The 26,074-nt window shown below is 45.9% G+C and overlaps 1 protein-coding gene across 6 annotated transcripts in view; it reads left to right on the top strand.

Annotated features, from left to right (window-relative positions):
* Positions 1 to 26,074, top strand: part of LOC111266806 (latrophilin Cirl) — a 263,176-nt gene that overhangs the window by 35,703 nt on the left and 201,399 nt on the right. For all 6 annotated transcript variants that reach the window (XM_022844624.2, XM_086971117.1, XM_022844610.2 and 3 more), the window contains one exon: positions 15 to 64. The gene's annotated coding sequence lies outside the window, so the exon portion shown is untranslated. The remainder of the gene's footprint in view (positions 1 to 14; positions 65 to 26,074) is intronic.

Genomic DNA, 26,074 nt, shown 5'->3' with positions numbered 1-26,074 from the left:
ACTTTCTATTTCAGACTGGCATCTGAGATGGATTGGTGTCCGGAACGATCGTCCTGCATATAAGGTACGTGAACATATTTTTCATATTTTATCAACGACAATATGGTTTGCAGTCATTTATATCACAGATATGTATGCACACACATAACGCAGATAAGGACAACAGCAACAACGGCAGCGACGGCAACAAGGATGAGAACGATAATAATAGCTCAGCAGAGTTATTTGCCGCCGGTGTCCGATTTGCCCCGCGCGTAGCGCCATTAATACGACTCCGCTGATACGTCGGGACAGTCTCTTGCTGCTATTGCAGTGTCATTCCTTCTTTTTCTTTTCTTGCTTTTCTGACAGCAGAAAGAAGGAAGACCTTCTTGGCCGTTGTCTTTCTTCGTTATGTGCCTAGTTTCTACTTGTTTTCATCATTGTGCTTTACCCGGCCATCTTTGTTTCGAATCTCTTCAAAGGCAACGACGCTCCTTCGATAACCCAGAGGGCAAGTGGAGTTTCCATTCCGAATTATCGGTTGCTATCTCGCCTGCGTCCGCTTCATCCGCGTCCATCTGCTTTTCTATCAGCTTGCAGCACTCATCCTGCAGAAATAATGTTGATCGATATACTTGAGAGTGCGATATATTATTCTAAGAAGAATGGCAGCTCTATGGCAGGCCTACCTGCACGGGTGCGGCCCCGCAACGGGTGTCGTATGACTCTTGGACGAACGGGGGAAGGTCTGAGACCCAGGTCCTAGATGATTCAAGCAAACGATGGATCTTGAACGAGGACCGACAGGACAGATAGATCCATACGGATGAAAGTACAGGGCAAAGAGGGGCAACGGCTCGTGAGTTGACCTGTACGGTGGTGTGTCAATGTCGTTGTCAAATCATGTCAAGCTGGTACAGAGAGCGGGTTAGTGCGTTCTGTTCGATGAGCTTCTTTCCTTTCTTTCTTTTCCTTCATGATGCGTTTTCCGACTTCTTCTTAATGTGGTTCGCGTCTTTCTAATGTTTTTATTCGCAAGCTTCACCCTTTAGACGTACAAAGGTTTAGACGAGAGGACCAGCGATCGAAATGTGGGCGTCACAAAATCGGTGGGTAAGTATAAAAACATACAAGAGATAAGCTTTGCGCCTGTGAAGCAAGGCGTAACTGCGTGTGGCTTAGATTTTCGGGTAGCCCTCTTGTAAGTGCACCTTTTATGAGCCTGTATATGTTTGCATATATGCCTATAGTGGATGTGTACAAGTATAGCGTCCGTGAATACATCTCCGTTCCTTGGTTGGGTGGGCTGGAGCTTGCTGTCGCCTTGCATTGCGACTGGAGACGCGAAATCCTTAACACCAGTCTCAACTGGAGCCTGTTGGAGCCGCATCTCAGAAAGCCTGCCTAACGTACTTCTGTGACGTGCTGCTCCTCGCCGTTCATCCATTGTGATGCTGGAGTGATGTAGGGAGGAACAAGCAGGAAGCTCTTTGAATCCGGATAGGGATGACTAGCTGCGGGTACAGTAAAGCTGGCACATAAGATGTCAACCGGTCCGCGGCAGTTGTCTTCTTCCAGGATGTCTACAAGAGAAATGCTGAAAATGTTTCGGGAAGCGCACATAATCGCGTAATCCTCTTCAAGGGCAAAGCATGCCGGGTCGTACTTAGAAAAATCCAGACGCGGTATGCTACCCCTTTTCTCTGGATTTGCGCTGATCTCGACTTAAGTCCGTTGACGAAAACTAACGAAAAGCTCTAAGTGCATATTATTATATCTATGTCCAAAGGTGTGCACGAGGTATACATCTTGAAATTTGGCATGCGCCATTTTAACAAAAACGCACTTGTTCAAAGCAAATTTGCATTTGTTGTTTGGTAGGGAAGATATTTACGTTAGCTGAAACAACCATGTAAATCTTTCGCAAAAAAACAAGATATTGGAACATAGTAACTGAACGGTACAGGAACTTTAGTGTAATTTATAATATGATTCCTCAGATTTCTTCTACTTTGATGTGTGCCTCTAACACGACAGGGCTAGATTATTGTGAAAAGAAATATTCTTCCTCATGCGTAACGCATGTTAGCGGCTTAGCCGCGGTATTTTTGGATATATTGCTATAGATGTAAAAAGCCTCTGTAGTGAAACCGTATGACGCTTCAATGAAAAGCGACTACGTTAGTATAGGAAGTTACCGTAGTTCGTAGGATCACAATCCTCAGGCCCAGATGGTAAAGAAACCATGCGCCCCAGCACAGTGTTCCTGATCGCCCCTGAGGTGTATTCGAGGTAATTGGAAGGAGCAGCTTTCCGAAAGGACTTTCAGACGAGTGAGCATCCACTTTCACGTCCGCACTACCACGAACTTACGAGAAACTACTGGCGAACAAGACCAGCTTTTGCTTCTACTACAATTATTAAAGCAACACGAGTCGCTTGCTAAAAGCAGTGGACCGAGGTTATATAAACTTACACAGAAAGGTAAACGACGGCAAAAGCGATTTGCTGTCGACTCCTGCTGCTGACGATAGGCTGATTTTCTGTGGTGAATTGTAGAAATAAAGTTCTCGCTCGTTCAATTCGAATATATCAGATGGTGCCTGCTAGCATCACGTACCGGTCAAATGACAAGGCGCTGCATTGTGTGTAACGAAAAGGGTCGAATGGGGCTAAGCGGACTGGCGAAGACCGCTGGGAGCTGTTGCTTTCAGGTGAACGAACGAGTCCGGGGTGCGGAGTAACTGTGGACAGCGAACGGCTTAAGTGCCCTCTTTAGCACTTGTCCTAGCCTGGAGACACTGACTTGAGAGCAAACTGCGCCGGATGCTACTTCGAAGCGGTTTAAATGAGTAGGAAAGGAGAAAACAGTGCGCACTGGGACTGTGTGCAATGGGATCTCGGAGAGTTGACGCCTTGATCAAACCTGTGTGAGGCGAGATCTGAAAGGTAGCTGAATAGAAGAGAACCCAAGAGGGCGAAGGGCCTATGGAATAGGATTGCAGATCTCGGCACGTATACTCTAAACCTATCTGTCTGTTGACCAAGAACTGTACATATTCGGCGATAAGCACAGCGTGCCAGCGGAAGTCCATAAAATGGTTGGGCAATCAAATACTTCCATTGACCTGGTATGCGTACTCGACCTGAGCGGATGCTTTAAGTTAAATTTCAAAATGGACGGTAGAAGTTTACCTACGTTGTGTACCTTCCTTTGTTGGCTTCCCAGTTTAAGCTTTGTCGGTGCACGTGCATTCATTCTGCAATAGATTTCTTTCAATGGTAAAGTCAACTGGCTTTCAGCTATAGGGAAAGGAGAAAATGATTAAGACGCTTTTCAGTGGATCAGGTTCGATTCATGTTAACACAAGGTCAATTTTTCGCCTACCCAGCCAAGTTTCTGCATCATCGTTGAACAGTTCTGCGGCCAGACTACTGTTGCTCGTTGATGCTCGCCTACCACCAAAACAACTGTAAACTGAACCGCGTTGTCGTCTATTAGCTTGAACTCGTTGCTATTCATAATTCTCTAATAGCACAGTATTTATTACAAACCATAGCAGTAGCTTCTTCTGTCGTTTGACTGACCGTTTCTTCTGCTTGACACGCTGTCCGCATAGCATGATACAATAGTAGCTATGTAGTGACGATGTTCCACTACAGCGAACACGATCATTTTGCACTAGCGGCTATTGCCGCATGCCGCATGGACCGCTGCTGTTACGAGATAAAAGGCGACAGAAAATAAGACCGTGCGTTAGACACGCGTGTATCTAGCAAACGGCATGGATACCACATCGGCAGTAACGGCGGAACGGGATATTCACTCATTCATTCTTAAAAAGGTGTTGGAAAGTTCCGTGCCCAAAATATCGTTTGCAGCTTTGGTTCACTAAGCATCGCGTCCAATGCACGGTCTGCTGAGATGCTCTCCCATAACAAGTAGCTTGCTAAGCTCTTGAAACACTGAAGTGGAGTTCACAACCATCAGCCAGCCAAATTTAATGTTCCGTTGTGTGACGCATGTAACGGTGGCCTATGTAAAACTATCCAAACTTTGTGCGATCCCCTAATATGTGCGAAGTAGAAAGAATTTTCCTTTTTTTCAAGGGAAAAAAATCGGCCGTATTGCTACATGTTTCTTGTCGCCAGCCAGCCAGCCAGCCAGCCAGCCAGCCAGCCAGCCTGCACTGACCGACTATCAGTCACGACCAAGCAGCAGTTACTATCGTGAGCGACAGCTTGTTCTATGGAATGAGAATAAGGATAGAAAGCAGTGGATCTGCGATAGAAGAACAGCGAGCAATATAGGGTGAGAGAGAAGTCTGAACACACGAATAGCAGATGCAGACCTTTGTAACACAACAATTACAACAATAGCATCGACTACTGTAGCAGTGACAATTGCAGAAAAACGAAAAAGAAGCCGTCGCTTGTCTCGCGACCGGTATCCGAATGCCGTCTCCCTCGCGAAAACGAACGAGTAACTAGGATAGGTCGCTGGTTGCCGATAACACCAAAGTTGCAGGCCAGCCTGATTGGCACATGGTGCGCCCAGCATCAGAAAGAAATATATCGCAACACTGCATTCATCCAGTGCACCAGTGATACGTCAAATGAAGGATGAAAGAAATAGTAGAGGCCCATACCAGGCATCCCGAGCCGACCTGCCTGCATCATACGAACGCAGGCAGGCAGGCAGGCAGGCAAGCGTATTCACAACAAGACAGATTTTTGTTACGAAGATGCTGCTTCGCAGGTTCAGAGATTCAAAAAGAGATAATGACGGAATCTAGGAGAAGCTCGAAGGTTGAGAGGGAAAAGGTGGGGGCAGTTGCTTTTGGAAGAATTCGGGAAACGAAGTCGGCTGCTGTAGGACGATGCATGCAAATCTGCAGCGCCGAACCTCGTGGGCTTCTTGGCGGCACTTCTGTTACCGACCCCCGTCCTTCTATCGTCCTTTCATCTACTGTTAGCTGTTTCTAGCCACGATTCCCTATCAGCGGAACCTGCCAGCTATGCGTCATCGCTGACGGAGCGAGCGTGGCTTGCTCTCGCGCATTTCTCGACTTCGCTCTGTCTGTATAAGCATGTGTACGTGTGTACACAAAACGCTGTAGGTCACGGCGCCTACCCGTCGGTATCCAGCTAGGCGCACCCCCTGACCGATATTAGCAGGCGTACCATGACTAATACCTCCAAAACATCAGGCCGTTGGACTGACTCCCTCTTTTCCACGTCGCGCTCGCCTCGTTTCATTTTGAGGACCTACGGCTCGACTGCGGCCGAACATGTGCACACAGGCCGGTCGTTTCGTACGCAATGTCATTGTATAAAGTTGGACAGAAAGTAGCTTATGGGGGTGCGACGGCTGCGAGCCGACTAAGCTTCTGCGGCAATTTAACCCGAACGACGTGACCAACCATAGGGACACGCAGGGGTACATGGTTTCATTCTTAGTCGGCCTTGTAGCAGTGCTGTGCTGGTTAATCGAAACTCTACGAAAAATCCGCTCGAGATACAACTGCATTTCAATAAAATGCATGCACTTTTCCTGTAGCTAATAATCGGTAACTTTGTGAATACGTTCGTATGAGACGGTGTCAACCATGCAACTTGAAACGTTTCACTGGTCTCTTCGCGGAAGATATAAAAATCTCTTCCGAAAAATGTCTATATGGCAGCTAGACTGAATGGGAACTACTAGAACATTAGTCGACGAAGACGGCCTGTTGGGGGGAGAGAAAGAGAAGAGGCGGTAGCGCCAGCTCTGACTTGGCTGTCGACCATGGTGGGACCAGCTTGCTCATCGCCCGTAGCAACAAGCGGCTCAGCGAAACAGAGTTAGTGGAGAAAAAAATAATGCGAACATAGGACTTACCAACGCTGCGGGGATTCAGACTGATTGACGTAAAACTGACTCGAAAGAGAACAGAAGAGTTTTTAAGCGGGAGAGACTCAATTTCCGAGTTTCCCGTGTGCGCCTGGTTGTCGTTGTATCGCTCTTCGCGTCGCGTAGTTGCCAGAAGCGAGCTCCCTTTGTTTCTCCCTTAAACTTCCTATATCATTAGATCCATTCCTATCAAGTGAAAGCTTTGCCATGACACAGCTATTTGAGCCACCGAGCTTGTTCGAATCTGCACCTTCTTTGCCGCTACTACCTGCTATCTTTCTTTTCTTTCGATCACATGGCTAGTAGCCCTGTGCAAGGTTTTTGTGGTGGAGCCGGCTCTGATTTCATTGATTTCTTGACTTATCTGGCTGCGAGCTGGCTGTGTGACGTTTCGCATTCTCCCTCAACATCCCAATCCCCCTTTTTCCGTTAATAATATTTAGCGACAATGGACTTGCTGCACCTATTTCAAAATTCTGAAGAGATTGGCTACAGAATTAGTGCAGTTGCTCTTTCATTGAAGTTAATCAACGCTCGGGGGCTAAACCCCACGTCAGTCCGTAACTAGGCGATGTGTAACATGATAATGAGGGCGAGGAAACGCATAAAAAAAGTAACCAAGAAAAAGATTACTGCCGGTAGCGATAGGCCACGCAGCCTTCCGCGTGTAGACGCATTTCTCCCGGGCTATTAGATAAGGCCACCATCATCTTAGGTGAAAAGTGCATGTCGGTAGTGAGACGAGACAAAGCGTTCGCCGGCGTTTGAGTAGAAGCAACGATGGCCAATGCTCGCTGGCTACGGTTTTTGATGTTTCTGCTGGGGACTGAGGGCTGCAGAGGGAAGCAGTAATCGATCGAGGAGCTCAGGCTACTCAGAGCCGCAACGGGTGTGGCAGGAGGGCCTGTGATACTCACCTAAGTTTAATCGAAGTATGCTGTGCGATGGTGTGGGTGGCGAGTTAACGCTGAGCGCGGAAGGCGTTTCTAACTGGTGCTGCTATCCACCTTTTTGAGCCGAGTGCAAGCGGCGCATATCATAGCGTTTCTGCTGCTGCTGCTGCTACCGTCGTCAAAAGATAAGGGGTCCACGTGCAGCACCTACAAGTACGAAGCTTGGTTGCTCGCGTCAAAGATCTTCCGCCGTTCTATTCTTCACTTCGTTGCTTCTCTGTTCCGCATCTCGATAATAAGTCGTTCTGTTTTCTATTATTTGTAACGTTGCTTAGTCTTGTGGCCACCTGGCTGTCGATCGACCGTCGGTGTTCGCATGTCGTGGCCGTATCGTGCAAAATATATTAATATGACCGTTGTTAGGGCTGCCGTATGTGCGGGGTAAGGGCTATCGTTTCATCGTAGTTGGGGCCGTTTATGAAAAAAAAATCCGTTAAAGAGAGACAGCGAAAGAGAAAGTGGAGAAGTCTATACGCACGAAACATTGGTAAGAAAATGTGCGTATAGAGTGTAGCGAGGAAGAGCCGGGTGGGAAGCTGCCATTGTCGTCATGATTGTCACACTGCGGCGTCATTCTTTCGTCCTTGCCTACCTCTGCATGCGCCTCATTAGCGCACTCAGATTGCCGCCGCAGCAGCAGCTAGACTGCCAACTGACAGCGACCATCGCTCCCCTCCTCTCTCGACCCATTTTTCTCTCTTGCTTTCTCTCTGGCGTCCTGATGCTACTCTAAGCGGCAAACTTGACAGCCAGCGACTCAAAATACTAGCTCCCTGTGCCTGCCTGCCTGTCTCGTACCTTATGTGTTGTGGGGCGGTGCTATATGCGCGAGTCTGCTAGTGCTAGCTTGTCTGCAGCGTCTTTGCAACAGTACACATATATATGTATAAATGTATATATATATACACTTTCCATATAGGAAAATAGGGAAAGAGGGAAGAAAACGGTAAACACAGTGTGAAGGCACCATTGAAGTGTGATATGTCTCAGCAGGAAAGTTAGCTGCGACCCAAAAATTAGAGAAAAGGAGGGAGGGAGAAAGAAGATATGGGTTATTAATCATGAGGACGAGAAACAACCGTTACATCTAGCGAGAGTTGATGAACGAGTCAATTATAGAATGAAAATGATTTATAGAACGAAATGAAACTATTCCTAATTTGACGTTACAACGCCAAAGCAAGCGGCCGCTTGAATACGCGCGCCGTGTGGATTCTCTCACGCAGACAGCAAACCCAACCTAGCCCCCCATAGCGTACTCTGACAAGCGACCGACACAAAGGACACAGCAGATGATATGCAGATAGTAACTAAGCTAGCTCATTTTTATTATCGGGATTATTGTTTTTATTGCACTATTGAAGTTACATGCAAGCGGATAATATCAAGTTTGTATCCACGAGTAACTTCCTATAGTTAATACAGCCTGTAACTATTTGGCACGGCGTTTTTATTTGTCCTGACAGATGCTTCCACTCGTCCACTGTAAATTAACTACGTCAAATAAAATCTTCCTTGACAGGATTTAATAGAATAAACCTGTGCATTATTAAAACTGATTATTTTATTGTATACAAGAAGATGCGGCGCGAGTCTTTGTCATGCCGACAACATCGAAAACAGTTTGCCAATAATTAATCACCTTTACATTATAGTGCCTTCCCTTCTCCGATTTTGACTTCTCTTCCTCCCTTCCTTATCTTCGTTGTCTTCCTCTATTGGTGTCTCGAAAGACCACCTCTGTTCGTTACGTGTGGCTGCCGTACATAAATGCACAGACGGAATTTAAAAGTGTAGCATATAAACAATATCACAATCACTGTTCTCGGGTAATCTTCATTCATTCGATTTGTTATCACCATGGGGCATCATTAGCGTTCAGAAATTAATTTTGCTCGAATCCTGTCTCTGAACTGTATATAAGTGCACAATACACCGCTGCTCCTGCTTGCGTTGATGTTGATGAGTAACAAGTTACACGTAATGAGTGGTTACCGCATCACATATGTGTACGTATATAGGGTTCCACGACAGCTCGCCGGATTCCCACGGCAGAGAAAAGACAGTGAAATATCTAAAAAGAATGAATAGGTGCCATCCGTGACCCAAGTGCACTTCTAATGATCCCGTTGTTTCGATCAGGGGAGTTGTAAGTTAGGGTACAGCGTTGCAGATTGCTTACGAAGACTTGAGATATAAGTCATAAGTCGCAAAGGTCAGACAGGTACTCTCTGAGGAAGATAAAAGCAAGTGATTACACCGGCGTTGTTTGAATTCCTTCGACTAAATGGTTTTCGATTTTTCTTTGACGAGAACTTTTTCATTCATAATGTAGAGACTAATCACAGAAATGATAGCTGGTTTTCTTGCGTTTCAAAGCATGTGCGTATCGTAAGGAGAAACAAATTTTTGCTCAAGGTTCATGTTCTGTGTATCGTGTTCACTGAAGAGGCCTACCTTATCTGTGATTCGTACAAACGATTGTGTAAGTCGTGTATAGCCGAAGTGTGTGAAGGAAGACTATGTTTTCCGACGAAGTAGCCCATCGGTTTATCTCTGTTGATATTGCAGAGCGAGGTATGAACGTATCTATCTGTCGAACAGCCGGATTTGAACCCCGTGGATTACTATTTATGGTAATGGCGAGTAATTATATTAAACAAACATTCCGTCAGGAATGTCAGGTCTTAAATATTTTAGATATGGGAAAACTTTTCACTTTAGACGCCGTATTATACCATATACTGTACCACCGTGACGGACTATGGAAAGCACACAGCAATGGTGCGTGGTGGAAACGCAGCAACACATGCATCTAGCAATACAGAATCGCTCAATTGTATAGGAAGTACCTACCCGTTATAAAAAGAATAGCGCGGTTCGCTCTTTCGCTAATCCTACCAATGATGTTACCCTGAACGGCGTTACTTCGCTGTCCTGTTGTCGTTGTTATACGATATGTTAGTGACACTTATGATGCTGGTAAGTCGACCTGCTTCGGTCCTGCCCTCCTTTACTCTACCAGCCGCTCCGAATGGCGCCGTGGCTACATGCATTTTAACTAGTTTCTAGACTAACGTCGTGCCGCCATAATTTGTTGCTATTAATGTTATTCCTGTACAGTCATAGTTGTAGAAATCTCTTGTACTACAAACCTTTCTGCAAACGTAGAAGTCACAACAGCTACAGCTGTCGTCGCACACATATATGTACACTGTGCTGACGTTGTTGCCGTCCTCTTGAGGGGTACAACGAGAGCGCGTGGTCGCAACGGGCAGTCGTTCGTCAATTATTGACGCACACTGCCGTTATTAGCAGATAGTTCGTTATCCAGCGGACTCACAGCTACCGCTGACTTCTCGACATGTTTTCCTCTCGGTGTCGATTGCCGGTGCTGGCATGGACTGTTTTTTTCATTCTGCTTAATTCTCTCCTGAAGATGATTTATGCTGACATCAACAAGTGCTGAAAAAGGCCGTCTGAAAACTAACTGTGCATGATTCATCACGTAAATATCATGGCCTACAATTAACAATACTCTAGCGGTACATAATGATGCTATTGTGCAAGCTAGCGTATCAAGTAGGTGCCGAACGTTGAAGTGTAATGATGACGGAGAGGTTAATGTAGTTGATTCCGTTAACCCACGGGATGACGCTAGCGATAACCGTCTGCAAAGCCCTCCTCTTCTGTCCACCAGCGATAGTGGCATATCAGTATAGATATATATATATACATTATATAACTGAGATTATTATATGAGATATTCAGATGCACTATTTCTATGGTTGTACCTGGTGCACGATCATAATTATTTCGATCGGGATAGTTAGCCGGCACCAGTCGGACGTAGTGTTGACGCAGTTCTGGGCGTGGAATTCAAACTATTTATCACCTGTAGTTTATTGACTTGGTTATCTATTTATGGATCAATAAATTTTATTTACCAGGTTCATACAACAGGCATGCATTGTCAACCATGCTAAAGTAACTGGCCTCTTATAAGTCGTCACTTGCCTCCTATGCTCCCGCTCGCCATTTATTTTACATCGTATAAACAGCATTGGTCAATTATTACTGTTATAGAACGATGCTGCTTGTAATTCCTCTTCAAGACCTTCGCAGATGCTCATGTAATTGTGCCCCGTACCTCTTACGTCGGCCCTTCGCCGCTGAGGTATGTCTGGTGCGTCTATCATTTAATATTTTATGATCCATATACGACTGTCCAAGGATCTGCAAGCCCGCAAATTTGAGGTAAGCGAAGATGTAGGCTATTCTAATATATTCACGATATATACGTATCGCAATACTAAATAAAAACCAAATCGTACCCGCTTCTCATCTATCGAAGGGCAACACAACACAGCGATAATGAAACACAATATATCGCTCTACGCAAATAAATATGAATGTAGGCGTACGCTCATCCTCTCAAGCAACACCACGAAGAATAAGTGGATGAAGTGGGAGTATGATGAGATGAAGATATATACTCGTTCGCGCGGCCGATAATTGCTTCCGGTGCCAGTGCAGCGACCGACGCTGTCGTTTTGCCCGCTGCTGCTGTTCCTTTGATGAAAATCGAGTCATTCAGTAAACGAGGAGAAGAAACCATCATTCGCGGCAGACGTCATCACTCCCGGCTGTCATTAATTACCGACATCTCGCTGCGCTTGCTCCGTCTTTCCGTTTACCTTCCAGACTCGGTCCTTCTCGGGTAGTCTCGATCACTGGCTTACTAGTATCATTGCTGCTGGTATGATCGTTTATATTAGTGATGGTACTACTAGCAGCTGCGTGATTCTTGTCCGATAATAATCTGCCGGCCTTCGACGATACAAACTTCACCTCGTTTCAAATGTTGCATTTAAACTGGGAAAACCTTTTCAGGTATTCGTAGTAGGGAGAGTGAGTGCTACAGCCAAATTCCACTTTTTCTAGAAGAAAACAATTAACTTGTCATGGTGAACACCAATAGCAAAGCATGAGGAAAATTTTCTATTTAGACGCGCCACCCAGTGTATATGATAGCACACAAAATGGTACAATTTATCGTACCGGGTGTACACAGTTGACATGATGCGTAAACGTGTGCGTGTCGTGTCGCGGTCACGGGCCTCGTTGCTAAGCCTTCGTTTGTTTACAAAGCAAGAGCGAAATGATATTGTTAGCAGCAAATCTGTAAAGATAGAGCGGCTAGATGTATAGGTTGAAACAAAGATGAGGGGCAGACGAACATTTTTCACTGCAACATAATTAACTAACATGAGGGGCGTCGGCAACAGCAATGGCGATGGGTAACAACATTCATTGTTGTCATTACCATCGTGGCTTTGATATACCAAAGAGATTAACGGTGCGTCGCGGAATGACCGCCTAGTCGAGGAGATTGGTCATCGACTCGTCTCCATCGTCAGATTTGGCGATGAGGTCACCTTGTAGCATATGGGAATTGGCCGACACAAAAGATGACACTTCGCTGTGGCGGAGATAGTCGGAGGCAAATAAGGGAGAGAGCAAATAAAACAGATACAAAGACAAAAAAATATGTACGGAAGGTTGCAATTCCATTTAACCGCAAAACGTGCCTTTTGCCAATGTGCTCGATGAATAAACATCTCCTTTAATATAGGCATTGTTTTTAAGCTATATACGTGTGTTCGAAAAAACTGCTGCGCGATGTTATTACTGAAGTTTTGCGAACAGTTTTGTCTCGTCTAATGCACAACAAACAACGAACAGATGTGAACGAGGATGAAATAATTCGATGGATGGAACGACCGACATTTTGTAGATCGTCTTCATTCTCTAGAAATACAAATAATAGAACGTTACTTCGCTATGCTCAACGATCTGTGCCGTTGACTCTGAACCGTAGCTGAATTTAGACTCGTCTTTGTGTGGATGAACTAACGATCAAAAACATTTTGATTGATTTGTTTCACAGAACGAAAAGATGACACGACAACGCTACAAAGAAAACTCAAGTACGCAAGATGAATGTTGGATGCTTCAGTCGATGTTTTCCTAAATATAATGTATACTTCGAGCGTTTCACATGTACTTAAAGACGTACAAACTGAAGCACATGTGGCGTTTTGCGGCAACATATGGTGGGTGGCTAGCGAACATACCCTGTGTGAACGGTCTGACGATTCGATTGAGCGATAGGTTCAGTGGTTCGTAGAGAATAGGAATATCGTTATAGGCTGGATCGTAAAAGGAGAAATTGTCAAAGGCGATGACGACAACGCACGCCTCGTGGGCAGTTTGGTAACGCATAGGTCGCGGTCGCTTGTTGAAGCCGTTTATACCTCCACTTGCTTTCTGTCTCTTTCTGCAGCTCTTTTATCGTCTTGAAAGGGCATGGATGGTTGAGCCGCGCTGATTCTATGTCAAGGTGGTCGCAGCGTCTGGCAGACAGCTCGGCATGCTCCAAGTGGATGGCTGTTGGAACCACCGAGAACATGGGATAACGGCGCTGGTAAGCGAATCCTCCGCAAAGGGTCGGCCGAACAAACCACGCACGACTCAGCGTTGACTAGTGCCTTCATTGCGGTGATGTATGCCACTCGAAAATCGTTTTGTCCCTGAGAGCGCTGCTTGCCTCGGGTGGTTGCTGGCACTGAGAAGGGCTTTCGCTAGGACGAAGTTAAGGGGGCAAAGCCAAGGATCCGCGTTGTAGTAGTATTCAAACGGAGAGGTTGTCTTTGGGAACAAGTCACTCAAGTCAACGCCCGATGTCAGCCAGGTTCTACAGCTAGAGCCAGCCGTTCGGCTGATGGAGTTGAAGAGGGATATAATAATGGTGAAATGATCCGGTGATGTAGTCGGTTTGGGGCTCTTGCTAAGTTATCGTTTCACATAAGGACAGTATACGGCAGATGTAGATCATCGTGATGTCTACGACAGGAAGAATGAGGAGTTCTTCAGGTCGTTGTCGTTCTATTCGTCGTCGCTGTCAACAGCCAACAATTCACAGTCGAAGAGTTATTTCAATGTAATTCAAAATTGTCGTATAATAATACCGTTGCTATGCTACGATGGAGCTCATGTTCGACGAGAGCTACTGGTCTGTTCCAATGTTCAATGCAATGCACTATAGTGTGGAGGCTACGAAGAAAAGAACTCAAGCCAGATAAATAACAGCGGCAAAACTAGGTGAGTGACTAATACCAAGCTGGTCTACGCTTCACTCTTCGTGAGCTTTTCTCTGTTTGTTGTCTGTTTGCTGCTGAAGCGGGTGCCAGAGATCAACAGAGCCGGCAGCCTACAATCCAACGGTCTTGTCCTAGTCGTTGACAGGAGCGAGTGCTCGTGGCAATATTGTAGCGCTGGGGTCGTTATGTTATCGCGTGAGGGAGCGAGAGGCCAGGGCAGGGGGTAGTATTGTCTATTGCGGAAGGTCGGGTACAATAATTGTGACTTCCAAGTGTCGATGGCAAAGTCAAGCCAACCTTTCTTCCTCCTGATCTTATAAACACTGGCAGCCTGCTTCGCTCCTGACACCTAACCTATCTTCGTGCTACTCGTAAAGTACCGGAGGGTCGAAAAGAGCCACTTGGTCAATGAATTGTACTTCATGCATGCGCCTTCCATAAGCATTGGAACGGTCCGTCATTATCGCTATGAGAACGGTTTCCTTGGAGAATATTATCCGAATCTAGTCGAAATCCGGTAAACTAGGATGTTGAAAACCACTTTCCCAATAAGATCCAATTGAGACAATGCGTACTAACAGTATATAAATAATTAGTAATCAGTAAATATAAATTTGAAGCAGCAGGACTTTTGAGGCAGATCGGTCTATAGTGTTTCAAGGATGTACTGGCAACGTCAGCCCCTTAATCATGAAGGGTGAATATGGTAAGGATGTCACTAGAGGCGAACAGGCAGGAGCCGCGACCCAGGTCACCGTTGAACTGGCTGAAAACGATTCCTTGTCGGGGCAGCTCGACAAGGAAGGGTGAAGAGCGGTGGACTGAAGTGGCACCTATCATCGAAGTCTATAAGAATTCGCCAGTGGTAGACGAATCAGCTACTTTCCAGACAGGCGGGATTCTATGGCTGCTAGTATTAGCTTATCGTGATTTGAACACGTTAACAATGCAACGGCTAACGGTAAGGCGACGTTTTCTAGCCTCTATCGACTCGGATACTGGCTAAAGTACTCCTGCACGCGGGGCATGCGTGGATACGCGAGCAACAAGAGAAGGGCACAAGTCCCATGGCGACAAGCCGCTGCGACGCCGTTCTGCTACTGCCAATTTATCAGTTGGACCGCCTGTTCTGCCTGCTTTTGGAAGTGTGCATTAAGGATTAGATAAGGAAAGCAAATGGGGCTGCAAAGGCATCTGTGCCTTTCCGCAAGAAACCTCTTGGTCAGCATTGCGTTCAATAAAATAAACACACACTCTTATTAACCTACTCTCGAGGCACAGACGCATCGATGCGTTCAAGCGAATCTGAATACATGTACCGATACACGATATGTCGATTTCAATGATAAATTGTCTTCGGTCGTCGCCTTTCCTTTATTAGTTGCAGCGGATACAAGCAATTAAATTGAACAGATTATTGGGACAACAGACGTCATTGAATACTAATGATGAGAGAGAGAAGGCCTGCCATTACGATAGACAGACAAAACCTCAGCGGATCAGGGTTGAAGTTGGCCCGTGTCACTTTCACTGGCATTATTCTGAGCACACGCCTGATGCAAAGTCGAAAGCTGAAACAACCTGTGGACGAATGGTTTCGAGCCGCGCGATTACGTTTTATAACATGTGCTTGTCTATATACCATTGTTATCCATTATTATTATTATTATTATATTCAACGTAGCATTCTTAATTTCTACTCGGCGTAGCCCATACGCAATGCGAGGCCTGCACCCTTATACGTCCATAGTTCTTCTGGGGCATTGATTAGTATTGTATGTTATTGCGCATTGTGACTGTTTCTGCCAGGTCTTACGGCAGCCATCAACAATTTTACTTTGGGCCCAATCATCGCATTCATTTAACACCGGAAGACACATGTCTTATTTGCTCGTCTATCGCGTCTGAACCATGTTTGCGACTACAGCTGTAGCCACCCCGCAAGCATTGGCTGGTACCGTTTGTGCTGTTGCTGGTACTAATTAGTCAGCAGTCCTAACTACGCCGTGCATGGTTAGTCATCAAGCAGTACATTGACCTGTCGCCGGCTGACCGACTTCCCGAACGACTGTCTCGGTTGCCTTTTTTTTCTTGTTGGGTACTGCTGTTGTTGATCGAGCGATCCGGGCGCCACCTCTTCATGGCAGACGCTTCTTGCCCAAGTTCTTGGACCTAGTACAAATTTTCCCTCTCTCTTTCCGATTTGTTCTATATTTCCCTAGGTCTATTTCTCTATTCTACTGAATGCATACCACTGATCTGCTCTGAATTCGAGGGTACTTTCATGGAAGTCCTTCTAGAAGAAGATCCTTTGTAGCAGCAATCGTCGACATTCTTGTTATAGGTACTACTAGAGGAAAAGCCTACCCTGCCTTCCGTCTAACTCGTCGATTCAGGTCTAGTCTCGGTCAGCGTACCCGACACAGCCGGACTCACCGGCAGTAAATTGTCAGAAGAATTACGTGTTGCCGTGAAGAAAACAAGCGTAGTGGAGTTTGGGGGTTTAGCAGGGTAGCAAGTCTTGGCCTTGGAAGGAGCTGGAAGTCCTACAATAGGGAGAAGTTGAGGCTAACGGCTGGTCTGGACAGAATAGGGTTGCGGTAACCACCAGCAGCAACTGCAGCGGCCAAATGTCTCTTGAGTGGGAAATCCGAAGACTCATGGAGCCCGACCATCAATATAAGGCAAACAGGACCAGAAGCAGAGGCAGCAGCAGAAGGCCAACCTCCTGCACTCAACGTACAGAGCAGAAATAAATGTGGGGGCTAGCAAGGGCAGTTGTAGTAGCTCTGCGAGATGGTCTAGTAGTGTTCGTTGTCGTAGCTTTTTGCCGGACGATCTCGTGCGACGCTTCTCATAAGGCTAACGTTGTGTGGTTTTGAAAGGTCTGGGAAATCTCGCTCAGGTTTCCTTCCTGAGTAGTCTCACAATCAAAAGGTTCGAGGAAGCAACAGCTTTTGGGGCAGATGACGCAAGAGATGATGCGAGTTTCTTATTGCGCTATAGAACAGTTAAGTAGAAGCAGGGTTTTTGCCATGGTCACCTTTATCACTCGTAGTAGCGTTCCGTTCAGGGTCATCGATATGTTTATAATATCATATGATTATGGTCAAGGTGCATTTTCCAAGCGTTCGAGTGATGCGGTTTGCTCGTTTTAACTTTCTGTGCAAAGCGTCATATTTACTTGAAGGTATATCAGATGTAATGACATAACTGTTACTTGTATATGGTCATTTTCTGCTCGTTGATACTATGGCATACAGATGCGCAAACCAGAAAATGCTATTTTGGAATTTGTTATCGTTAACTAAAAAATCTGTGAGGAAAAAATTATAGCAAACTCTGCATCTGTGCGAGCGTTTCTAATTTATAGGGACAAGCGTATCGTGGTATTTTTGTATTTTCAGTGTATAGGCTTAGGCAAATATGCTTATTCAAGTTAGTGTATTACGTAAATGCCAGTACAGCTGTGTGGAAACAAATGGCCATTACCTTAATATGGCCATATTTTCTTATTTCATCTATGCCTGCAACTGCAGAGAGCGACAATGTAACCTGTAAGCCTCGACGGATTTAAGAACCATTGCCACTGCAGTACTAGCGGCAGTCTGCTGCACCCTACAATAGATCTGAATGACTTCAAGCATAACGTAAACAGGCATCCAGGGACATATGGCCAGACGGCCTCTCCGGGTATACATTTGCGTATATGGTCCACCCGACACTAGATAGAGAATGTTCTATCTAGTGTCGGGTGGGAGAGTAGCTTTTATTTCGCTTTAGTAACAGATCATACATGTTGCCAGGGGTTGGCAACGAGTATCTAATAGCTTTTATCGACACCATACATAACGAATGTACAGTACTAGATATACAAGATGTTGGAGTCGCATAGAGGAGGGGTATCAGTAAGGGACGATGTGTGCACAGCGGTCAGTCAGTTAGACAACCAGTAAGCGTGGAATTCCTTTTCGTTGAAGAAAGTTGCGCTTAGTAGCTTCTGCTACTCGACCTACCTGGCCAGTGTCGAATATTTATACCATCCACATAAACTATGGATAATTCGTCACGTTCTCGCTCACGCCGTGTCTCAGATATCTCTCTCTCTGTATTTATTTCTATGTAAGGATAAAATTCTATGACGATTACGTTACCGTCAAGAAACTTTATGATAGCCCACTGACCCCTTCCTATGTTGCCTCCCCATACATACACACAAATATACTATGGATGTCGTAGCAAGACTATGATAAACCATTATTACACGTAATCATCTGAGTGATATCCGGTAACGCATGCACCTGGTGTAAGCCGTTGATTACTGTGACGCAAACCTAGTTGTGTGGCCGCGCCCGTAGCTGCTCTGTAGTTGTTGTTGTTACCTTACATTGGTTCATTTGGCTGTAGAAAATGTCTGGAATAACTTACGTAGCTGTTCGTTGTGCCGTAATGCAACGGCACTGATGTGCAGTGCCATGTGATGAGTTTTAGCCGCACCTGCCAAGCAGCCACTGCCAAGAAGGGGGAGTTGGCTCTTTGTTTCAGGGCTTTTTCCTTTTCTGCCAGTGGGGTCGTGTTTTATCGGTCAACGGCCCCGCAGCCTGTTCTTCCCGTCAACGGCAGCTATTCCGACTGCTAGCTAGGGAATGGTCGCGCTATTAAGGAGAGACAGAAGGGCAGAGTCCACTTTGCGGAAGATTGTTCGAGAAATAAGTTGGCCCTTCGAGCAGTCCCCTCCGCGCCTTACGCGAAAAGCAAGCAGTGGCGTAGCAGGCAACCGAATCGTTCGACAAGCAGGCTGCTGTTTCACCCTCGCATTCACGACGTGCCCTACCGGCCCACAGACTAAGACATTGATCCTGTTGTGGTGACTGCATTTGTTTAGGGGGTGTGTCTGCCCTCCATCTAAGCCTGAGCTTGTGTAAGTATGGGTGCTTATGTGGGCCTTACGGAGATGCTTTGCCAGTTTCTCGCTCTTCTCCACTAGCTTAATCTATTAGTGTACATTAGCGACTATGGTGATTCAGGAAAGACGGCAGGGACTAGATGAGCCTGGCGCGCCGTTCAGCTCTTACGGAGAGGTTAGGCCAAATCCGCAGCCACAGCACGGATATGAAACTACATCGTCAGGTCAAGGGGGATGAATGCTGGCTTGCTGCTCTCTGGCGGCTAGCGGTCCACAGCTACAGTAGGACTGTCACGTCTATTCACTCAGAGTAGACACGGGACACTCCTTCACTCTCGCCTTTTGTAGCTTGGGAGTGCACTAGGGGAAGTAGTATTTGCGTAGCAGCTAACAAACGAACCGTTGTTAACGTGTACAGTAGCGCCTTGCCGATCTACCCTCCCCTCTCATGTGCCGTTATTATAGCATACACAGACGAGCCCTGTATGGCCACAGTATATATCTGTATAACAGAAGTGCGGCTGTGATCACAGTTCCGTATTTGTGTGTTGCGCGACTGAACGAGTGAACAATCTTCATTAACAACAAGAATACTACGTCTACCACAATGTAGTACTAGCGAATCCTGCTATTACTGCTATGGTGAAGCTTCACTCCTACCACTGTTCGCCTTTTCCATCTACTTAGAGCAGCTGAAGTCCGCTCGCCTTCGTCCTCGGTAGACTCGACTAGTTACCCCTTGGTATCACCACGCTCCGACGATCCCCTTCCTTCACTGCGCTTTCCACGACTCGTACGGCTTCGACGAGTGGCCGGCGCAGTCGGATCCAGCGGTTTACATCGTTGCGTCGTGGTACCAGTGGCAAGGAACAACCACTCTCGTCTGGTTGCTTTCTCGAAGTATATGATGTGATACCATCCCTTCCAAGCATTTCGGCCTAGTTTCGTTCGGCGCCGGGGAGGGGCAAATAGCTTGACGAACACAACTCTTGAGACTGCCGTTAACAGTGGATGCTGGTGTGGCTACTGAGAACCCACAAGGCCCAAAGGCGGCAAGAGTGAGTGAGAGGGCCTGGACATAGCCGAAGCAGTACGGGAGGTTGTGTTTAGACGCATTGGTGTCGGTTTGCGACTGTTGGGGTGGTCCAATTAGAGCGACTTTGATCCACTCCATTTGCACGCTTTCTGGTCTTTCGTCTTCTCCCTATAGCTTCTGCGCGGATAGCTCTGCTTATGTGTCGGAAATGAGGAGACCCACACGCCTACTTCAATATACTAACCAGCCAGACGGGTGCACGGAGGTTGGGCTTGCTGGAAGGCATACTGAATGTTTCTCCGATCAACCCCAACAGGCCGTTTTGCAGCTGACGGACCAGTGACGAGATTACCCCCTCGCTTAGGACTACCTTACTCATATAGTTACGTTTACAGATAGAACCATATGTATATATATATATATATATATGCAAACTAAATTCAGCTCGCATTATTCGCTAAAGCTTCTTTCTATACCATAAATTTGCATCGCTTTGCAGTGTTTTTTTCCTATTATAGTATATAAAAGGTTTCTATTATAGTCTGAATCAGACCAGCACGCATCGAGTAAATGGTACGCTTTGACATGGTAAGCTGGGGTCATATTCTTATTGTAGCTCTAGTAACAAATTTCACCCCCGCTGATTGACGCAGTGCTATTATCATTGAGTACTATGTTCATATACGTGCATATATTGATTTGCTGATTAATAATGTCTCGAGCAACCCCCTAACAGTGCAGCACTCAGTAATACTGAAGGCAGTTGCTATTTGTCGCCTTCTTGAACCTAACGATGAGAAGGACGTTGACGCTGGTCGTATTGGCTGCCTCATGCGTCAAGTGGCCTATTCAACAGCTGGCATGCTGTCGCAAATTCTTCATCCCACATCTATTCCTACATGTAATATGCTCGTAAAGGTGAATCGAAACGTGATATTTATGACAGAAGCACCAGCAGCGATAGAAGCCACAGTCTCAAGACATTGAAGTGGGTTAAATCGAAAACATCTTGACGTTCTTAACTACTAAATTTGACGGTTGACTTCAGCGCTGTCCTCTAGTGACCGCCAGAGGCCTGCTGGTCGTTTCTGGCGTTTTTCGAAGGTCCGCGAGCGTTGGCCATTCTACAAGTAGTTGTAATAACGTTTTGAATTAATTCAATGTGCTGCGACGTGTAGAGCTGCGAAAGCACAGTCAAGAACAAAGGAGACGTTCGTTTGTCTCCTGTCACTAGGTGTGGATGTTGATTTTTTCGTCGCTATTTGTATTGAATAAAATTAATAATCATCTCAAATCCCTTTGAGGGGTAGCCTAAAAAAGAAAGTTCGTAAAGTGTTCGTATAGTAGCGAAATAATCTATACCCGATATAGTCGTCTGATGAAGGCGAGAAAAACAAGCTCTGATTTCATAATGTACCAAACTGTTGATCCTAAGCACAACTTTCATAACCTCTGCTGAATGGTTTCAAAAAGTTTATATTTTTACCGGAAGGTTATCTATAGTAACAAGTTTATAGCTTTTTCTTTCTGTACCGTGTTTGTACACTTCACTGTTTCCCGTTGCGTGTAGCCATCTACAGTGCATTATATATTATTAGTTAGCATTATCCGAAACGGCAACACGTACCTACAGAGCGAACGGCTCAACCATTTAAGTAAGAAACATTACAGATTTCATTCAGGGTTCGCTGAGTTGCCACGATGTAATATAGCCCTTTCGTCTTTGTCTTTTTGTTCTTATACTTTCATTTCTTTTTTGTGCTCGCTCTGTAATGCCCGTTAGTTGCACCTCTACATTGCCCCTGCTATAGGCACGTCCCCAGTCTCGGAGCACTTGTCACCAATGGATAGATTAGCCGGTCGGGAATATTCGCAGTTCTTCTCGCTACTTCTGCTGCTATTGTGCTTATTGTATAGCTGTTGTCGCCCTTCTAACTCGTCTCTACTCCCAAACGAACCAAACCGTTCCTACCAGCCTCTACCTAGTACCTTTCGGAAAACGGTAAACTCCTTTATTATTTGCACCGCACAGTTTTCTGGAGTAGTGGACGATTGACCATTGATATTTGTTGTTTAATAGCCTTCCTCTATTGGGTTTCGGGTTGATTCTTTTCTTTGCAAGTTTGCTGATTAGCCGGCGCTTAAAGCTATACAAACTTCGTTCGCGGTTCTCCTCATCCTCTGCGTGACAACATGGAACCACGCAAGGATGAACAAGGATGTATCGATATTCGCGTTACTGATGGCCGTTTAATGTTTCTGTTACGCCACTCGCTTTGTAACGCTGTTGTACATACAATTGCATTGAGAAGGTATTCTGGTGAACCTGACTCAGTTGATTCGAGCGGTGCGCGAGAACGTGACGGAATTGTACTTGCGGCGAGCTTTGCGGTCTCCGACAGATTGCCGGTACGCGTTCTATTGCCGAATTTATTGGTAAGTAGCGCCGCTTGTGAGCGCTATGACGAGTTCTCTTAAAACCTTCTCATCACACCGCTGTACGGCCGTTCGAACTGTGGAAGGAAACCAGGCATGTCGCCATATTTTTTTTTGTCGATTAATTAACCCTTGAAGCTGCTACAGTGCTCTGCTTCCGCTGGTGCTGATGTAGATCATGGCAAAACGAATGCAAAGATCCTGCTTGCGGGACGCCTAAAAATCATGCTTGCTATGGACCCTTGGGAATACTAACCAACGACACCTGCAGCGCTGCCGTTGCTACCTTCGTCCTCTGGAACAATGGCCGCCAGTGCTCCTGCAGTCCCCCACTAATTTTTGATGAAACTAAGCAGCTTCCAGGAAACGAACAGGTCCTCCTGTAACAACTATAGTCTAAGCAACACCAGCGTTTCTGGCGTTCTTTAGATTACTGCTGCTATCGGATGCTGGTCTTCGGTAGCCGTCAGTCTGTAGTCGCTACTGATCGAAGTGAATTTTGTATCTTATTTTTGTCTTCAGTTAGCTGTTGCCACTGGTCGAAATTTTCATTTTTGTGTCGTCATCATATTAAAAAAAAATGACAAAAATGAGGCACCATTTGTGTATTCGTATGCGTTGCAGCGATGCAGTAGTGGCAATATGTGACTGTGTGGGAGCATTGGGCGGGAGCAAGCGGTACGATGAGAGATGCATGATCTCTGTTTGTCTGCCGCCTTTTGTCGTTTTGTGTCGTTGTGAGTATCGTTGCTGGTACTGCTAACTCTCCTGAGCGGCTCTTAACTTTAGGAGACAAAATCATCATCGAATGCTGGATAAGCAGCACGACTACAGGAAGTAGCAGAACAAACATGAAAACTATATATTTATAGCTGTTTTTCTTCCTCCCGCTTTTATTTCTCATTTGTTTGCTTCTTTCGTTTTTTTTTTTAATCGGTATCATTCAGGGATCGGTAGCTTCACTCGTCCGTTTCGCTTTTCTTATCGTGATTATTTCATAGCACTGCATACGTCTGGTGGCGGGTGAGGCGGTAGGAAAGCTAATATGTAGTTCTGTCCATGTTCCATGTCCTCATTGTTTCGAGGGCCGAAACGTAATCAGCAGGAAATCAGCATGAACCGTTCGATTTTTTCTAACCTGAGCCGCTACTTTTAGATGAATCATGGACGGATGGACGAAGGAAAACACATGGAAAGCGTAATGCCCATGATGCAAGCGGCGGCGGCGACGGTGGCAGTGAATAAGCTGACATCGCAACGTAATCGTCGCCTCAACGAAAAGGAGCTCGCGGACGAAAATAGCTAACGTCTATCGCATCTGAAGTTTTTCTAGGCACGAGAACGTGGAGGGGAACAACTGCTCGCTTGCGAACAGTTTTCTTGCCTTGGTAAACAATTATTATCGGCAAACCGCATTTACTGTCATCTTTGGGGCCCAAATGAGTCCGTAATAATAACTAGTGACTCGCTCTTCATCGCCACTGTTGACTGTTTGCGTCGATTATACCGTTGGATTTAGAGGATTCCTTCATTATTCGAACGGCAACAGCGATGGCCGTAATGGCACGGCAGAAAGGACGCCAGCGGTAGCAACTGCAACCCTATGCCGCGATTGCTGAACGGTGGCCATCGCTTTGTTTCATTTGGGCTAAGTTTCCGCAACTATCATCGTTGCTTTTGTGGCTGCTGACATTGGCAGGCAAGCCCGACAAAGATCGCTTCTTGAACGTCGTCACCGCCCCGCCAGTTGCTCGTTCGCCTGCTCGGCCGGCGATTTTCTTGACGTCTTCGGGCGCGATGCTGCCGGAGACCGATTAGTTCTGCTTGCAAGGTATTTCCACGTGATGAAATGTGTACGGACATCTGCCTGGCTACGCTGACATCTAATCGCTGATCCGGCGGTGTGGGTATCGGTTAGCGACGGTAACAGGGCAGGCCCCGAGTGTGGCCTAAGCATGCGGTACTTCACAATGTATAGGTTGCATTTCAATACAGTCCTGAACGCATCAGTTAAAAGTAGAACTCGTTCATTTACATGTAGAGGAAAGATAAGAATTAGCATGCGAATGGAAAAAGAGCTAGAAGATGTTTCTTGCCGAGCTTCTTCTGTGGGCTCGAAAGCTTCGATTTGATTTGAACCTTCGATAGGCACCAACACTGATTCGTGTGGAGTACGCATTTATAATATAACGAATTTCAAATAGCACCGATCTTCAGAAAAAATATGGGTACTGGCACAAAATCGAACGCTAAATATGTATAGGAATGCCCAGCTAAATCGAGCGATTTAACAAACACGTTCAATGAGTTCCTTGTGTGTTATCTCGCAAATATTTGCGGAACATTATTCGCTGGTGTTCTGTTTTTTTTTCTTCTTCTTTTTGGAGGGATGAATAGGTGATATACCGGCATCAATACACACAGACGTCTATACACATACGACTATATCCATTCATTTGAGACAGGACGCAAATGCCGGGTATCATCGTTGCGCGTAGACGGGACAAACTGTGCCACAAACTCGTTATGCTTGCGTAGTTAACAATTTATAGATAACAGCCGTAAAATTTCCCTATTCGCTACGCTGAACAGACGGAGAGGTTGACTCGTCACATGCGTCCGAGCCATTAAATGTATTCATCTACCACGTAGAGGTTGAATGGCACCACCCAGCGTCATGCGGTCTCTATGGGATAACTTCAATGTACGAAATAAACCCACTCAATTATTACCTTAACGTTCTAGTGTGTGTTATCTTTTTGCGCTTGCACTCTGGTACGACGACTCGGATGATATCACGAATGCTCGCACGTGAACGTGTTGTCGGTTAGATTTAGCAGGTATTCCAAAAGGTCGTATAGGTAAGCATGGTGGGAATTTTATATAGCATGACATTATTCAGGTATATAATGGGCCTAGGTGATTTGGCAGTTCCTATTACTGGTAGTGTGTCAAGACGTCGTTGATACTCTCGTATAATTGTAGGTCCAAGGAGTGGGCAGGAAAGGGCGCAGCGATCAAGGCAAAACCGTGCCAGTCCTTAATCATTATAAGGGTCCTTTGCAATGGGAAAGAAAAGAAGCTTTGCTGATGCTACTACGACTGCGAAGTGCTTCGTGCTTTGTCTGTATCTGTCGCTATACGCCACTACTGTTCTAACTGGGACTCTACGGCAGCGTCACTGGAAGTTGAACTCGTTCCAATGGCCGACGTCAGCTGTTAGCAGCAGTCGTAGTCGTCAACTATGATTTCAACTTCTTCAATCCAGTTGAACGATTAACGATGGGACTGTAAGAAGACGGACGGACGGACGGACGGACGGACGGACGGCGCTGCAAAGCAAGCCAACTTCGATGTCACGCCCTCTAACAAGGGTTTTGCGGGAGGCAACGAGTGATGAGCGACGTCTATTGGCAATACTGTCAACTTGTGATAGAGGCAGATGTCATGTTGGCGGAGAGAAAACGCTGTTACCAGATTTGGCAGAAGAATTTAGCGAGCTTAGAATTTGTGCGCACAATGCGCTAACCTCGCCTCACTCACGAGACGATGATATGAAGCCGTCAACAACTGTTCAAGTGATTGGGAAAACGAATAGATCCGTGAAGTATTTTTTTTTCTATGGATGCGACTGTCTGTCGTTGTTGATGCGGACGACATTTGGCGGTGATGTACAATCCTGGAAGGAAATCTGAAAGGCCTTTC

Source organism: Varroa jacobsoni, unplaced genomic scaffold, assembly GCF_002532875.2.
Source record: "Varroa jacobsoni isolate VJ856 unplaced genomic scaffold, vjacob_1.0 scaffold_120, whole genome shotgun sequence".
Taxonomy (NCBI): domain Eukaryota; kingdom Metazoa; phylum Arthropoda; class Arachnida; order Mesostigmata; family Varroidae; genus Varroa; species Varroa jacobsoni.
The sequence above is the reverse complement of the archived record's forward strand: the minus strand, read 5'-3'. Positions and strand labels throughout refer to the sequence as shown.